Source organism: Mesoplodon mirus (assembly GCF_964341445.2).
Source record: "Mesoplodon mirus genome assembly, chromosome: 7".
Taxonomy (NCBI): Eukaryota; Metazoa; Chordata; class Mammalia; order Artiodactyla; family Ziphiidae; genus Mesoplodon; species Mesoplodon mirus.
Window position 1 is genome coordinate 13,434,094 of NC_138983.1, and position 18,316 is coordinate 13,452,409.

General features: G+C 44.1%; 1 pseudogene across 1 annotated transcript; it reads right to left on the reverse strand.

The window, feature by feature from the left end:
* Positions 1-10,949: 10,949 nt before the first annotated feature.
* LOC309808761 (glutathione peroxidase 1-like) lies at positions 10,950-11,577 on the reverse strand (annotated as a pseudogene). Its single transcript has one exon. The product of its transcript is annotated as a glutathione peroxidase 1-like (transcript).
* Positions 11,578-18,316: the final 6,739 nt, after the last annotated feature.

Sequence of the window (18,316 nt, forward strand, 5' to 3'; positions counted from 1 at the left end):
AGCTGAGGAGAAACTGGTAACCCCAAACCCAGGGGTGTTTTGCCTCATTTTAAAGCATTTCACAGGATTATAGGGGAGGATGTGTTGTTAGCAGTGTTCTCAAACGTTAATATATACAGAGGCATCTCAGGATCGTGGCAAACACAGATTCTGATTCACAAAATCTTGGGTGGGGCCTGAGATAATGCATTTCTAACATTCTTTCCAGGTGTACCAATGCTGCTGGTCCAAGGAGCACACTGTGAGTAGCTAGTTGTAAGGAAGGACATCAGTCTAGGAACCAGAAGAAGGGGATCCAAGTCTCAGCTGTACCTTTTTGAACCACGTGAACTTGGGCAGGTCTCACTCTGTTTCCTCACCTGAAAAGTAGTGGTTATAAGTCACATCTCTAGGGACTTCCCTGGAGGTCCAGTGGTAAAGAATCTGCTTTACAATGCAGTGGACACAGGTTCGATCCCTGGTAGGGAACTAAGATCCCACGTGCCTCAGGGCAACTGAGCCTGTGCGCCACAACTACTAAGCTCGTGTACCTCAACTAGAGCCTGCACGCCGCAACAAAGACTTGACGTAGCCAAAAATAAGTTAATTAAATAAACAAATAATAAATAAATCTTTAAAAAAAATCACGTCTCTGTATGCACTAAGAGCCTTGAGACTGACTGTTGTGTGTCATCCCTTTTCTGGGACTCTATCCTAAGCATGTGTGCATATGTGTGGGAGAATATTTTTGACCATCAGAGATGTTTCTCACGATACTTTTTATAATAGTGAAAAACAAGAAGAAACCTAAATAGCCAAAATTAGGGAAACATTTTAGACTAAGCTAGGATAGATCCATTGAATTGAATATTAAGCAGCCATCTAAAATCGTGTTTAGGGAGAAAATATAAGAACATGGGGAAAAAAGTTCATGTAATAATGTAACGTTTTTAATACAAAATTGTATATGCGGACTAAACGCTACACTATATAAAATCTCTGCCCCGTCTGACTCACAGGAACACCAAGAATAAAATGAGACAGCAATTGATAACTCAGTATATAGCTATGAGGTATTATTATAACTATTTTCTAATGGTATTGAGAAAATCCAGGTCAGGGCTCATCCCCTGCTGTGGCAGCCTGCCCTAATTCTGCAACATAATGTTTCCTAGAAGGGCCAGCTTCTATCTGAACATTCCCTCTTAGCAGGAAGAATTCATTCTGACTGTGATTGAAAATATGAACCCAAGAAGCAACGAATGTGTATTTCCTGTTTCTGTTGTTACCCTACAGAAAGAGGAAGAAGAGGACTTTTTTTTTTTTTTTGCGGTACGCGGGCCTCTCGCTGCCGCGGCCTCTCCCGTTGCGGAGCACAGGCTCCGGACGCACAGGCTCAGCGGCCATGGCTCACGGGCCCAGCCGCTCCGCGGCACGTGGGATCTTCCCAGACTGGGGCACGAACTCGCGTCCCCTGCATCGTCAGGCGGACACTCAACCACTGCGCCACCAGGGAAGCCCGAGGACAATTTTTTAAAATGTTTCTGGGGCAAACTATTTTAAAGGTGAGGTTTAAAAGATAGAAACTTGAGTTTGAATCCCAGATTTGTCACGTACTGGTGGGGGACCTTGAACAAGTCAAAACCAGTTTCTCTTAGCTTCAATTTCCAAATCTGTAAAACAGCTTTCATAGTATTCATCTCGTAAGATACTTTGAGGATTAAATGAAATAATTAACGAAAAGTGCCTGGTATAGTTCCTGGTACACAGCAGACTCTCAATTAGTCACATAGCTAATTGTGGAGGACATGCCCTGGGTATAGGTGGGAACTTTGACTTGCTTGTAACCAAGAGAATGTGACAAATGCGATTAGAGTTACAATGATATATATAAGGTTCCGCCCTGCTAGCACACACTAGAGAGGTTCACTCTCCGTTACTGGCTTGGAAAAAGGAAGCTACCATGCTGTGAGAGGGTGGCTTGCGGGACCTTAGTTACCGGACCAGAGATCGAACACAGGCCCCGGCAGTGAAAACGCCAGGTCCTAACCACTGGACCACAAGGAATTCCCTGTGAGAGAGCTTATGCAGAAGGCCACATGGCAAGGAATTGAGGGCAGCCTTTAGTAAACAGTAGCCCCAGCTTACAGCCAACAAGAAAACAGAAACTTCAGTCATACAATCATAAGAAAATGAATTCTACCAACCACCTGAATGATCTTGGAAATTAATTCTTCCCTGGTGGAGTGTACAGGTTAGACTATGGAGCCCAGTTTCCACCTTGATTACTGCTTGATGAGATCCTGAGTAGATGACCCAGCTAAGCCATGCCAGTCTCCTGACACTTAGGACTGTGAGATAATAAATGCATTGTTTTAAACTTCTACATTTGTGGCAATTTGTTACACAGCAATACAAAGCCAATACATAATATAAAGTAGATAACTAACCCTTATCTTTTGCCCATTGTTTGCAATGAACAAGCTCGCCGTCATTTCACCAATGTTTACTGAGCACCCACTATTCTGTTGGGGCCAAATCAAAGAATAGGAGACAGAGCCTGCCTTTGAGGAGGTCAGTGGAGGAGACAGAGAGGAAAACAAAAAATTACAATAAAAAACAATAAGTGCTATGATCGAGATAGTAGAGCTTCACATTTCAGCTAGATCATGAAGAATCTGGCTAAATTAGACATTAGCCAGACAGAGGAGAAGGAAGGGTATTCCAGGCTGATGGACTGGCACATGCAAAAGCATGGGGATGAGGGGGTACAAACGGTACCTCAAGGAAAGCCAAGTGGTTGACAAAGGAAATTTTCTCTGGACAGAAGTATTCTAAGGGGATTTGAATATGACATCAGCAGGGTGAGTGAGTGTTTCTCTCGGAGACTGATGTATGAACAATGGAAGAAAGAGAATCTCTTTTGGATGGCATCAGGAAGCTGGAATGTTATAAGCCTGGAGCTTCCATCAGCCATCTTCCCATGGACACACAGAGGAAGACAGTTTGAGAGAGAATGAACTCCAAATATATCCAAAGGGACCAGAGTCGAATTATGGAAACAGGGAGGGAGATAGAGAGAACATCATTTGATCTTTTTTTTTAAATTTATTTATTTTATTTTTGGCTGCATTGGGTCTTCATTGCCGCCCACAGGCTTTCTCTAGTTGCATCGAGCGGGGGTTACTCTTCATTGCGGTGCACAGGCTTCTCATTGCGGTGGCTTCTCTTGTTGCGGAGCACGGGCTCTAGGCACGCGGGCTCCAGTAGCTGTGGCTCGCAGGCTCTAGAGCACAGGCTGAGTAGTTGTGGCACATGGGCTTAGTTGCTCCGTGGCATGTGGGATCTTCCCTGACCAGCGCTCCAACCCATGTCCCCTGCATTGGCAGTGGCTTCTTAACCACTGTGCCACCAGGGAAGCCCCGCATCATTTGATCTTGATCAGCGCTGTTCAATACAAATAGAATGTAAGCCATAAATGCAAGCTGCCATATGCAATTTAAGTTTCTAGTGTCCATGTTAGGAAAAGTAAAAGGAAGCAAATGAAATGAATTTTCATGCTATACTGTATTTAATCCAATATTTCCAAAATATTATTTCAACATGTAATCAACATAAAAGATCATTAATGAGATAGTTTTCTTTTTTTTATGCTACATCTTTGAAAGCCAGCATGTATTTCACATCACATTTCAATTTGGATAACCACATTAAAGTATTCAACAGTCACATGTGGCTAGTGTCTGCTTTGTATACAACACAGCTCTACATCCATCCCTGCTGAAGCCATTTCTTGTTCTGCGTTTGTTTAGATTCTGTATTTGTCTATTTGGCATCCATTAGTCACAGGGACAAATTAACAGCTGAAGTTGTTTACATCTCCTCTGAGATCCAGAGCTCATGCTCTGAAATCACCTCCTTTAACTCTTATACATCAAGCCATTATTTCCCCTGCCTCAAATCAACCCAGGGCCAGATATCAGACAGCTAGGAACAGCTGCTATGCCCCAAAGCCCAGCAGAATTATTCAAAGTAGCCAATCCTAAGCCGTTTACCCTACCCTGCCTTGCCTTTCCTGTAGAAACCCCAATATAGGCTGTGGTCTACACATTCCCCTGGCTCTTTTCTGCTTTCTGACCAAAACTGGTGCTTCCCCAGGTGACCCTGCATGGCATGACACAAGCCTTGCTCTCTGGAAATGTAAGTCATAAATTCTTCTTTCAATGATATTGACCTCTCCATGTCATCACTCAATTGAAGTCCCCCATATATAATTGAGATAGTTTTATTCCCTGAATTTCCTAGGAAATAATGGATTCCTTTTTTGACCTAAGCTAGTTTGAAATGACTTTCTGTCACTTACAATCTAAAGAATTCAAACTAACATATACAGATGCCCAGGTCCTATTCCAAACTCCAGAAACTACATCTTAAAATACAGCTATTCTTTTATAGCCAACCATGCACAGACCCATGCATAGGCTGGAGTTTGGGAACGCTTGATGTGGGCCAAAAGGCCATGGCAAGTTCTTAAGTAGATGGAATGATCAGATTTTGGTTTTAGGACAATCACTATGACGGTTGGTTTGGAAGATGGACCAGAAGAGCGAGAGATGAGAGTAAGGCCACTTCCAGGCCTAAAGGGGCTACACACAGATTTGTGGTGTGGATTCCCCAAGCTCTTGTGCCATTCCCAGGCCACTGGGTGTAAAAGGAAAAGGAAGGGATGTGGGCATTTGCTGACGCTGAGAGCTGGGTCTGCTCCCTTTGTGCAGCTCACTCAGGAGGGCGTATTTTTGGGAAGGGGTGTGTTCTGAAAGTAGGGAGGAAGTCGCCACCCCATTGGAAAGAATCTGCCACCCTGCCTTCCAGCTGAAATATCAGATAGAGTCTGTTCTTCTCCATGGGCAGCGGGGAATGGAATGGCCAAAGTTTTTTTTTTTTTTTTTTTTTTTTTTTTAAGGATTGTATGAAAGAACATGATGTCTTAGGCTCACAAAGGGAAAAAAGATAAGGGAAAAGTGGCAAGTTAGAAAGTCCATTGTGCATGTTATCTCTGTTATTTTAGATTAAGAAAAAGTAAATATGGCAGACCAGGCTCACAATTTATGCCAGCCTGGTCCAAAATCATTGCTTTTATTTTTTTTCCTTGATTTTGCATCTTGGCAGTGGGTTTTCCCTGGGAGTTTTCTGGCGCTCAACACCACATTACCTTGCTAAGGAAGAGAATAGGAGGTCCACCGAGTCAAGCAAGGGAGATGGGGGGGGGCGTGGGAAGGGGAAGGTCTCCCTAAACTCTTGAAGCAGAAACCTTTGGTGTGTAGGCACCACTGTGCTTAAAAACACATTCTTATAAAAAGCAGGGGTGGCCCTAGAACGCAGGAATTTCAAATGGAAAAATAATGGAGAGGTGGGGCATATCTAGGGAGGGCAGCAAGCTGGCTCCCAAGAAGCCTTATTTCTCTGGTGCACATACGCCAGGCCAAGGCTGTCCTCAGCCTTGTTGTTCAGAAATAGAAATTGTCAGCTTCAGCTTCAGCTCTTAGGATCAGACACACATTAGCTAAGCTTGTAACACTGATGGATAAAACTAGAATGCCAATTTATTAAACAGTAGACTTTAAACAGGAACTTCAGATAGCTGAGCTGGGGCTCAGACACTTAATGTAACCAAACTCTCCAGTACATAATCATACTAGTAAAAGTAATAATAAAAGCTCACATTTACCGAGCACCTACTACATGCTAGTCACTATGCAAAGTACTTTATCTAAATTTTTTCACTTAATCTGAAATAGGTACTTTTTTTTTTTTTTTTTTTTGGCTGCACTGCGAGGCTTATGGGATCTCGGTTCCCCGACCAGGGATTGAATCTGGGCCACCGCAGTGAAAGCGCCAAGTCCTAACCACTAGACTGCCAGGGAATTCGCTGAAATAGGTACTTTTATTATCTTCATATTGCAGATGAGGAAATTTAGGCACGAGGAGGTTAAGTAATTTGCCCAAGGTCATATGTCTACTTCCCATCTGGCCCTTGAACTGGAATTGAACAGGACAGAAAGTAGACAGAAAACTTGAATGAGAGACTTTATGAGCACGAGCATTGCTGCTTTGGGGTATGGGTAGAGCACATTGTACTTCAGTGCCTCCACGCAGACCTAGCCCTGCTCCTCACCTGGAGGACAGGTGGTGTTAGAAGCCTGGGGAGAAGGCACTGGCACATACGTGGGTATTCTTACACTGAGACCCTCTAACCCCGGCCACAGTGAGGCTCCATCACCTGGTCTCATGGGTAGGGGATTTGGACAAGTAGAAGCCAGAGTCAAAGATGAAGAAGAGGCGGACTGACAGGCTAGTTTGAGAGTGTGGGTGAAGTCCTTCTCTGGCGTTATTTGGGACTACTTTAGTGGGGGAGGCTAAGTTCCTACTTGAGCATGTGGCCAGTATAATTTGAGCCCACATAAATGACTTCCATTTGCATATGCTGGTTCTAGAAGCCAGGTGATGGAAGTGACACACAATGATAAGGGATTCCATGGGGACCCAAATGCCCATGTCAGCAGGACCAGGGCATTCTCTCCCTGAAGATAGACCCACAGGGGATACCAAATTGTAATCCATTTCAGCATCACTTCCTCAGAAATGCCTCCTCCCTTCCCTTCCTCAGGTGCCATATTTACTGTATATGTACACAGCACCCTCCACTTATGTTTTTAGCACTTATCAGATTGAAGTTCAATAAATTTGTTGACTGTCTCTCTTCTCTGCTGGACTGTCATCCCCCTGAGGATAGAAACCACATCTGTTGGCTCTTCTGTTCCAACTTAGGCATCCTATATGATGTCAGAGCACAGTGAGCATTCAATAAATAATATTTCTCCACTCTTGAGCATAGCCAAGCTTCTCAAGTCATCTTTCTCCTTTACCACCCATTCACTCTTCTGCCTGCTCCCATCTGGTGACCCTAAATCATTCTGCCGGGGTTGCTGCAACCTCCACATTGCCAAACCCAATAGACACTCTCAGTCTTGATTTACTAGATCTTGGAGCACCTCTTGATATAGTTGACCACTCTCTTAGTCTTCAGATGCTTTCCTCTAATCACAATGCGATACCACTTCACATCCATTAGGATGGCTATTATGTTTAAAAAAATATTTTTTGAACAGAAATAATGTGTTGGTGAGGGTATGGAAAAATTGGAACCCTTGTGCATTGGTGCAACTTCTGTGGAAAACAACATGGTGGCTCCTCAAGAAATTAATCATAGAATTACCATATAATCCAGCAATTCCACTTCTGGGTATACATCCCCAAAATTTCAAAGCAGGGTCTCAAAGAGAGATTTGTACACCCATGTTCATAGTAGCAGCATTCACGATAATCAAAAGGTAGAAGTGACCCAAAGTGTCCGTTGACAGGTGAAAGGATAAACGACATGTGGTATATACATACAACAGAATATTCTTCAGTTCTAAAAAGGAAGGAAATTCTGGAAAATGCTATAACGTGGATGAACCTTGAGGACATTATGCTAAGTGAAATAAGCCGGTCACAAAAGGAAAAATGCTGTATAATTTTACTTATATGAGGTATCTAGGGTAGTCAAGGTCATAGAGAAAGAAAGTAGAATGGTGGTTGCCAGGAGCTGGGGGGAGAGGAGGGAATAAGGAGTTCCCTTCTGAAGATGGATGGTGGTAATGATTGCAGAACAATAAGAATGTACTTAATTCTGTTAAGGTACTTAACAGAACTGTACACTTAAAAATAGTTAAAATGGTCAATTTTATGTTATGTATTTTTACCACAATTTTTAAAGATGCTTTCTCTCTAAGCTTCTAGTATACTTCCTGCTTCTGGTTTCCCTTTTCCTACCTCCATGGCCACTTCTCAGTCTCCTAGTCAATTCCTTCTCTCCCTAAATGAGAAATGTTAGAGGCCTTCTTTTCTTGCTTCCTTCCTTCAGCAAATATTTGAGTGTCTACTCTGTGTTGGGAATCAACAATGACAAAAGACACAAAGTTTCTCCTTATGGAGCATCTCTTCTTACTGGATAGAAGATGATCCAATGAACAAATAAACAAGCAAATATGTAGTATGTTAGATCGGGGGCCCCAACGCCTAGGCCATGGACTAGTACTGGTCCGTGGCCTGTTAGGAACCGGGCCACACAGCAGGAGGTGAGCAGTGGGTGAGCGAGTGAAGCTTCATCTGTATTTACAGCCGCTCCCCATCACTCGCATCACAGCCTGAGCTCTGCCTCCTGTCAGATCAGCAGTGGCATTAGATTCTCATAGGAGCACGAACCCTTCTGTGAACTGTGCATGCAAGGGATCTAGGTTGCACGCTCCTTATGAGAATCTAATGCCTGATGACCTGAGGTGGAGCCGAGGCGATGATGCTAGCGCTAGGGAGCGGCTGCAAATACAGATTATCATTAGCAGAGATGTGACTGCACAGAGACCATAATAAATCAATTGCTTGCAGACTCATATCAAAACCCTATCAGTGAGTGGCAAGTGAAAACAAGCCCAGGGCTCCCACTGATTCTGCATTATGGTGAGTTGTATAATTATTTCATTATATATTACAATGTAATAATAATAGGAATAAAGTACACAATAGATGTAATGCACTTGAATCATCCCAAAACCATTCCCCACCCTCCCCACCCCTCGTCCCTAGGAAAATTGTCTTCCACGAAACCGGTTCCTGGTGCCAGAAAGGTTGGGGACCACTGCGTTAGATGGTCATAAGAGCTAGAGAAAAAAATAAAGCAGGTTAAGGGAAATTAGAAGAGCCAAGGTGTGGTGGCGGGCTGCTTTTTTTTTTTTTTTTTTTGCATACGCAGGCCAGTCTCTTTTGTGGCTTCTCCCATTGTGGAGCACAGGCTCCAGACCCGCAGGCTCAGTGGCCATGGCTCACGGCCCCAGCCACTCCGTGGCATGTGGGATCTTCCCAGACCGGGGCTTGAACGCGTGTCCCCTGCATCGGCAGGCGGACTCTCAACCACTGCGCCACCAGGGAAGCCCCCGGGGCTGCTGTTTTTTAGGGCTGGTCTGATAAGGTTACATCTGAGCAGTGAACTGAAGGTAGTGGAAGGGAAAGCAATGCTATTATATGGAGGAGTTTTCTAAACAGATCACAAGGCCCTGAGGCAGAAGAGAGTCTAATGTGTTTGAAGAATATCAATGAGGCCATGGCGACTGGAGCAGAATGAGATGGGGCAGAGTATATACTCTGAGAGGCAGTGAGGTGGAGACACAGGTCGTAAAGGGCCTGGCAGACAGTTTTGTCGAGTGAGATGGGAAGCGAATAGAGTGGGGCAGAGGAGTGGCATAGGAGCGTGACCTATGCTCTAACAGGACCACCCTGGCTGCTGTGCTGAGAACAGATTGTAGGAGGAAGAGTGGAAGTGGGAGGCCAGTGCAACAACCTAGCTGAGAGAAGAAGGCGGCTCAGACCAGAGAGGCAGTTGTGGACATAATAAAAAGTGGAAAATTGTGAATATCTCCTGATGGGAGGGTCTGTTGACAGATTGGCTATGGGAGGTGAGAAAAAGAGGAGTGACCAGATGATTCAAAGTTTAGGGCCTGAGTGCCAAGAAAAATGGAGTTGTCATTTATAGAGTTGGAAAAGACTGTTATGAGGAAATTTAGGGTGAAAATCAGGGTTGGGTTTTAGACATTTGGTTTGAGATATCTATTAGATATCCAAGTGGAGATGTTGAATAGGCAATTGGAACGTGCAACTGGAGTTCAGCATAGACACAGAATTTCAAGGTCAAGCCCTGGGTTTTCCTTCCTCATCCTTTTCAGTCTCTCTCTAAGTAACATTATCCATTTCCTTGGCTTTCAATACCCCCTGTGGGCTCCATCGATGTTAACCTGTACGACCACACAGACCCCCATGTTACAGTTCCCTGAGCTTGGCTTTATGCTCTGCTGTCACCATCTTGAAGTTCTTAATAATTTCTGGACAAAGGGACCTGCATTTTCACTTTGCACGGGGTTCTGCAGATTAAGGAACCTGTCCTGCTCCCAAATGTGTAACTTTATTTTGGATTTCTCTTTTGAGCACTTTGTCTCATATGCCCAACTGTCTACTTGACATCTCCACTTGGATAATGTCAAGAGATCTCAAAACTAACATATCCAAAACTAAACTCTTAACCTTCTCTAATCTGCACTCATGCGTTCCTGCCCACCTTTCCAATCAGAAACCAGAGAGCCATACTTCCCTTTCTCTCCCCATTCTCCCTCCCCCATTCTCCCTCCCCCATCCAACCCAAGTCATAAGGATTGTACTTCAAAAATATGTTTCAAATTAATCCACTTCCACTGCTCCTAGCCTGGTCCAAGCAATGGTCATTTCTTATCTGGACTACTGTAGAAACTCCTGGCTGGTGGCTCCACCTCACAAGTTTTGCCCCTTCTCCAACATGAAAAAATGGTTTATTTTTCACATAGCAGCCTAAGGGGTCTTTTAAAATAAACCACAATGTGATTACACCATGCCCCTGCTTCAACCTTCCAATGGCTCCCGTTGCATTAGAACAAAACCTAAATCCTACAAGCCGCTGCGTGAACTGAGCTCTCACCACCTCATCATCTCTCCTTTGCCCCATTCACCCCTCCCTCACCCCAGAAAATGGCACAGTGGCATTTCAGTTCCCAATGCTCTGACCTCTCCTCTGCCTTAGGATGTATGTTTTGTCTGCCTAGAAACCAATGGCCCCCAACTCCCTCCAGCTTTTGCGGTGGGATGGGAGGAGGGGGGGGTTGTTTGTTTTTGGTTTGTTTGTTTGTCTTTGCCTAACTTTTTTTTTTTTTCTGCTGATACTCATCACTTTATTAGAACAGAACTGTGGTCTGGGAAAGGGGAGCCTGGGATGAACAGGACCAGCACCCACCTCGGGGGATTTTCCTGGACATCAGGGGTTCCGCCATGCACGTTTAGAGGTAACACCTTCATAGATGAAATCCCCAGAGGGCAGCGTTGTGACTGCCAAGCAGCAGGGGTAGGAGGGGTGCCCTGGGCACAGCTGGGCCCCGGGATAGCAGGGCTTCGATGTCAGGCTCCATGTGGATGGTCAGAATGCAGCGGCTATACCTGCGCCCAGGCACACGGCCCAGGCCACTTCTTTGCCACACACCAGAGACCAGGTGATGAACTTGGGGTCGGTCCCGAGGGCAGTGGCGGCGACACTGGGCGTGGGCAGAGCCTCACGAAGGAAGGCGAAGAGCGGGTACGCCTGCGAGCCATTCCCCTCGCGCTTCTCCACTTCTCGAAGAGCATGAAGTTGGGCTCGAACCTGTTGCCTGGTCTGACGTACTTGAGGCAATTCAGGATCTCGTTTTGGGCGTTTTCCTGATGCCCAAACCCGTTGCACGTGAAGCTGAGCACGACCAGGCCTCGGGGCCCGAGGCGCCGCCTCAGCACCTTCACCTGTGTGTCATCCTGGACCGCTGTGCCTCCGAGCGATGCCAAGTCCTCAATGAGCAGGGCCCTGCCCCGCAGGGCAGGTCCACGCGGCGTGGGTGTTGGAGAGGAGAGGAGAGGGGGAGAGCTGCGAACTAGAAGCGCCTGTTTTTGCATCTTACTCATCTGACAGGTCTCAGCTCAAATATCACATTTTTAAAGAAGCTTCTGTGTTCGGCTAAGTTCCCCAGAAAATGAAACCCAGGGCAAAAAGCTGTTGGGCTATTCTTTTAATAGGGAGGACAATCCCAGGGAACAGGGAGGAAGAATTGGGAGAGAAGCAGGGAAAGAGGAAGAGCCAGTGTGTGATATGCTGGCCATCTCCAAATGCAACCGATCTCTTAATCTGCAGGACCACACCCCCAAGAAGTCTTGGGACCATCCTTCAGAGGCAGGCAAAGGGGAGATATTATCCTCTGTCTCCTACCTCCCAGCGCTCAAAGGTTCAGCCCTGGGATGTTAACTCCCCTGTATTTCTAGGCTGCATGTGGGCATTGGGTGCTGAGAAGCCTCCTGGTGGTTCCAACAGGGTGACACCAGAGCAGGAAGCCAGAGAAGTGAGGTACAGAGCAGAAGCAGTATACTGTCAGGTTACACCTATGTGAAATCGTTAGCGCCACGCAGAGCTACAACAAGAGACAAGTGAAGCTGAGAAGATTCAAAGTGGAGGAAAAACACTGAGACCTTTGCCCTGATCCACTCCAACCCCATCCAGGTCATCCCGTGTATTCATTCATTGGACAAATGATTTTCAAACGCTTCCTAAGAGCCAAGAGTATGCTAGTGACAGTGACGCAAAGAAGCATAAATAGACACCACTGCTGCCTTGGAGGTGCTCACATTCTAACGAGGTTGATGGCTAAAAAAGAAGTATAGGAGAAAAAAAAAGGTAAAAATCACTGTAATTATAAACTGTGACAAGTGTAGATAAGAAACAAACAAGGGGGAGAGAGAGAGAGAGAAAAAACAGGGCCAGTGGGCTGGAACTCATGGGAAGAGGGGACAATGGCATGAGATGATACAGGAGAGGTTGACAGGAGTCAAATCATGTAGGTCTTGCTAGTTTCTTCGAAGAATAAAGCAGTTGATTTATTTTGGTCTCTGTGCCTGTTTTCTGTTTTCCTTCAGAGTATTCATTTATTTGAGTCTTTAATTGCTTTCTGTCTGTCTACCTGACTAGACTAGAAGCCCCATGAAGTCAAGGACCAGACACCCTTCTTGTTCTCCATGGTATACCCAGTGCCTAATCACAGTGCCTGGAGGCTGGCAGCCTTCAGTAAATAATAATTGTTGAATAAATCTGTTGAATACAGGAATGAATGGATAGGAAAGCACTTGCTGTGGAGAGCAAGGACTTAAAGCTCAATGGCATCAGGCTCTCATAATCAGATTCATGCATCTCCACAGCAAGGGACCAGAAATCCTACAAGGATGTTGACCCAGTCTTCCTGGGCTGTGCTTGAGTGAGCAGGAAATGCTCCATTTTCTTATCTGATCAAGTCTTCATTTAATTAACACATCTTTATTTCTATTTAAAACTTTCAATCAGCTTACACTGAAGCCCTAGGAGCCATATTATTGTTTTAAGAGTGGCTCCATAGCCTGGCTCTGATCCATTATGTTTCAGTAGTGTGATGTAAATTAATATTATTATTATGCGCTGCCTTGACAGCTGGTAAAATGGGGACGTCCTCAAATGGCCTAACCACATGGTCCCCTCACCACTCCGCCCCCCAAGCCAAATAGCCCTCCTTATCAAATGAACCAAGTGCAATTCTTTTTTCATAAATAAATTTGTTTATTTGTTTGTTTGTTTGTTTTTGGCTGCATTGGGTCTCCGTTGCTATGCGCAGGCTTTCTCTAGTTGCGGCGAGCGGGTACTCTTCATTGCAGTGTGCCGCCTTCTCATTGCGGTGGCTTCTCTTGTTGCGGAGCACGGGCTCTAGGCCCGTGGGCTTCAGTAGTTGTGGCGCATGGGCTCAATAGTTGTGGCTCGAGGGCTCTAGAGCGCAGGCTCAGTAGTTGTGGCCCACAGCTTAGTTGCTCTGCAGCATGTGGGATCTTCCCAGACCAGGGCTGGGACCTGTGTCCCCTGCATTGGCAGTCACATTCTTAACCACTGTGCCACCTGCGATGCTTGCTTACTCCTGAGTAGCAGATTTCAATTCCCTGACAGTCCGTGGAATTATTCAAACACACCAGTCACATCCTCCCTAAGGAACCAAGGGGTACCTCACTCTCTTGATACTACAAAACTTGCCTCCTGCAGCCCCCAGGGAATTCACTCTTTTCCCGAATGCAGCCCCCATGTGGTACTGCATGGAACAGTGTCCCCTTCCTCTAGATTGTGAGTGTACATACTAATAAACGGCTGTCCGTCTCATCTGTGCAGTGTCAGGTGTCATGTGTTTGGCTATCCCCATAACCCCAGGGCATCCCTCCTTCCTCCAAAGGGAGGGACTTAAATGTAAAATATGCTGGGACTTAAATGTAAAATCTTACATTGTGACATTGACATTGAATAGGAGATGATCAAAATAAGTAGTTTAACCTTTAGAGGGTATATTAGTTTGGTCTATCTGCAGGTATCAGAGACCAAACAGCATGGGGTTTTTTTGGTTGGTTTTGCTTTGTTTTGTTTTTATTGGAGTATAATTGCTTTACAATGTTGTGTTAGTTTCTGCCATACAATGAAGTGAATCAGCTGTATGTATACCTACATCCCCTCCCTCTTGGACCTGCCTCCCACCCCCGCAAACAGCATGGTTTAAACAAGAGAAGAGTTTCTTTCCCCACCCCAGTGTAGCAGCTCTCTTCCTCAAAGTCTTCAGAGGCCCAGACCCTTCTATCTTGGGGCTTCTCCACCCCTAGGGCATGGCCCTCATCTGTATGTTTCTTATGGTGGAATCAGTGCATTTTCCTGTTAGGATGTCCCACAAAAATAGCTGCAGATGCCCCCAAATCCATGACTTAGGACCAGCCAGCTGAAAATCTGGAGGCTCTAACACACCTTAAACTTTTAAACCTGAAAGCAGTTGGGACACCCACCCCCTCAGATGGAGTCTAGCAGAGGGACAATACAGAATCTTGGTTAAGAAGTAAAATTCTAAAGCTTAACAATTCTGGGATCAAATGCCAACTTTGCCACTTGTTGGCTGTGTAATCTTCAGCAAGGCACTGACCGTACTTTACCTTTCTGAATTTGTTCCTGCAAATGTAAAATGGAGTTAATAACAGAAAGCACCTTAAAGGGTTGTTTTAGGGATTCCATGATATAACATATGCCTAGCAAAGCGCAGGCACAGAATAGGGATTCAATGAATCGGCCATCTGGTACGTCCTTACCCCACTTGACCAAGGAATGAGCTCATAAATATACAGGCTCAGGGGAAATTTTTGACCTAGTGTATGGCAATGTTACGTACATACACACTTAGACATTCTGAACGTGGGAAAGCTTATATAGGGCTATCTTACGTGACTACCTGAAAGGGAAGTGTTATGAGGATTAAATTAGATGAGTTAATATGTATTAAATGCTTAGCACAGGGTCTAGTACATAGTAAGCACCATGTTGGTATGAGCTATTATAATTATTATAATCATCATATCTATAAGAGGTCGGTATTACTTATTTGTCCTTGTAAAAGGCTATGGGCACTTAAATGTAAAATATTACAATGTGACATTGTCTCCCTTCCCTGAGACACTTTCTGTATATGAGGTAACTGGCAGTTTCACTACCCCCATTTGTGCAGTTTTAGTGAAGTTGGCAATTGCTAACACAGTAAAGGGGACATGTGCTACCATGCAGCTGTACAAGGAAACAGAATCACATTTTTTGAGGGTTCCTGACGGCGCAGCACTTTTTTCAAAAGTTCTCTGTAGAATTTTCAGTACAAAAATAGGTGTGAACTGTGTGCCCTTTGGAAGGGAATGAGTTGGCCACTGCAGCACTAAGATTGGTATTGTTCAGAGAATGAAATTCCTGTTCACTGATGTTGTTTTGGGTTGGGCTGACCTTATGAACTGGATTTCTTTTCAGATGGGTGTATTTTTCCTTATTGCAAATTTCCTTCAATTCATCAGCAGAAATTCTAGCCACTTTGCTGGGAGCTTGTGACCCTGGTTTGGACGGCTTATGTACTCGCCTTTCAACAAATGTGGATTTATTTTTTATTTTATTTTTTTGCAGTTCCTGCTTGGCCCTTCCAGCTTTCCCTCTGGGACGCCATCTTTAGCCTTCTGTCACCACTCTCTGGTTTCATCCCCTATGAATCACTTCCTCTGGGTCACTTGAGTTTTTCTCCTGTAGGAGAGTCTAATCTTTTTCAACAACTAAGTTAAAAAAGAATTTCCGTTCCTAGACTCCTGCTGTACCATTCATTCACTGATTCCTGAGCTTCATGGCTTAGTTGCAATTCATATATCCATTGACATATTTATCCATACCATAGGTGTGGCCATGTTACTCAAAGGGGCATTGTCTTTTCTAACACAATCCATGCCATACTGTGCAGTCTTAAGTCCTATCAAGGTTTGTTGCCTGAGAGAACTCATTTTCTCTGAATTTTCCTACCCACAAATGTTTATTTTACTTATTTATCTACAACTTATCTTCTTGCCAGAAGAATTTAAGGCTGCTTATAAAAATGCAAACACTAGGGGAAGATCAAATAAATTGGAAATAAGAAACATGAGGGAAAGCAAAGGTATAGAAGTAAGATGCAAGTTGTGGAGCCCTTGCGACAGATGGGACAAAAGTTGGCTCAGAGCCTCCCGGTAATCAACGCAAGAGAGAAAAATGATGGATTACAAAATGCACAGGGTCCCCGAAGGATAAACACACCAGTTGCATAGACAGAGCATAATTGTTCTAAATCGACAGTGTCTCCCATGGACCCTTCCAAAGAAGTTCAGTGAACAGTATCCTAGTAACATCTTTCTCAAAACCCAGTGAAGGATTGTCTGGGCCCTCATTAACAATACCAAAGCCCAAGAGAGCAGAAGTATTTCTACCTGAGGTTACAAAACTGGGCTAACCTCCTCTGACAATACCCAGAGATGAAGGCTGGATGGAATGACCTCCAGGAGGGCCTCAGAGAAGAAAAATGAAAAAAGTGCCTGGTGACAGCCCTTGGACTTCTGGGGCACTGTAAAATGCCAAAGACAACTCAGGAGCTAAGGATTTGATCAAATCTATTGTTTGGGGCTGTGATGACCACAGAACCTGTTTGTTTCATTAAACCCAGTGATCTGAATTCCACCGCCAACCCTTACCCCCGTCCTTGGCTTTGTTGGGTCCTTTCGTCCCCCAAGAAGAAAAACGGAAAAGGAGGAGGTCAGAGTCTTGAGAAAGGCTGGGGGGCAGCCCCAGGCAGGGATGCAAAAGAGGGCCTCGCCCACATAGGGCGGGTAGAACTTCAGGGGGTTCTTTAGCCCCATACTGACTTTCTTTATTGACTTTTAGTTTACATGAAATTCAGTTGAATCCATTGTGCATGCTGACACTGCCGAGCAAAGATGGCAGTATTAGCCATGAAATTTGCTTTATGCACTATCAAAGTTTGCATAATATCTTTTTCACTAAAAATGAGGTAGCTCTTTCCTATCAGGGCCCTTCAGTTTAAATCTCATAATATAACCCAGGAGATGGACAAATTATTTCCAACCGGAGAAAAAAATTTTTGAATTTATGTCAATAAAGCTCAGCTTTTGTGGTCATTTCTTCATTGTTGTTAGTGTGAAATTATAAAGTGTGTTCACTCTGAACCTCAAAGAAATCAGCATGTAATTTTCACACGAATTTTCATAATTGTCCTGTGGAGTGTACAAGGGGGATCCACATTAATCCAAGAAAGCAATGCCCATATGTTTCTGTACCTTAGGAGAGGATGGAGAAGGGGAGAGGGTAGGGGTAAGAATAAAAACTTAGAAATAGTGACAAATAATCATCAAAACTGAAAATCCCTCAAAATGAAGGATAATAATAGCTTTCTCTGAATCACCATTCAGTCTGCACAGAATATTATCACCAACAGGAATCATGCATTTACCAAAAAAAGGAAAGAGAAAGCATTTTTTTCTAACTTCTTTTTTGTAGATTAATGGCTAACTTAACCTCCAGTATGGTAATTCAACATAATCTAGAGTTGATACAAATGCTCCTGTATAGGCTAGGGTTCACTAGTAAATTTAATTTCTTTGTTGTTTGATGAAAAGATTTTTTAAAGTATGTGTTACCAAAATTAGAAATTGAAAATAAAATGTTAAGACTTTCAAAACTATATGTTACTAAAAATAACATTGACCCTTGATATTTGTCTGAGGAATCTCTGGAGAGAAAAAGATTTCATCCCTTGAAGATAAATGGGGCCAACTCATCTGCAGTCTTTGGTTTAATTAGCTAAACCCTTCCAGATGGAGAACATTCAAAGCAAAGGAATATTTCTGAGCCCCCTGGAATTGTTAATAAGCATAACAATATGTTACATGTAAAAGAAAATATGTGTCTTTTATCTTTGCCTTTAAAAGGCAAACGAGGAAGTACTTGGTAGCATTATGATTTTCAATTTGATTATTGAAAACGAAATGTTCTAATTTTATTCAATGTTGAACAAACATTGTTTGCTTTTCTCCTGTGCTAAGCACTGGGGAGGGAGAAATAAGACAAGACTCCTGTCATTATGGAATCTATAATTTAACTACAGGTTGCATTCTCAGTGCCCGGCACATAGTAGGGGCTGGATAACTCTTTGTTAAGTAAATGAGTGACTGATACGACACTTGAATAAGGAATTGCATTAATAAAAGTCTGAACAAATTACTGTGGTCGGAAGGGAGCATAGGGGCCTCA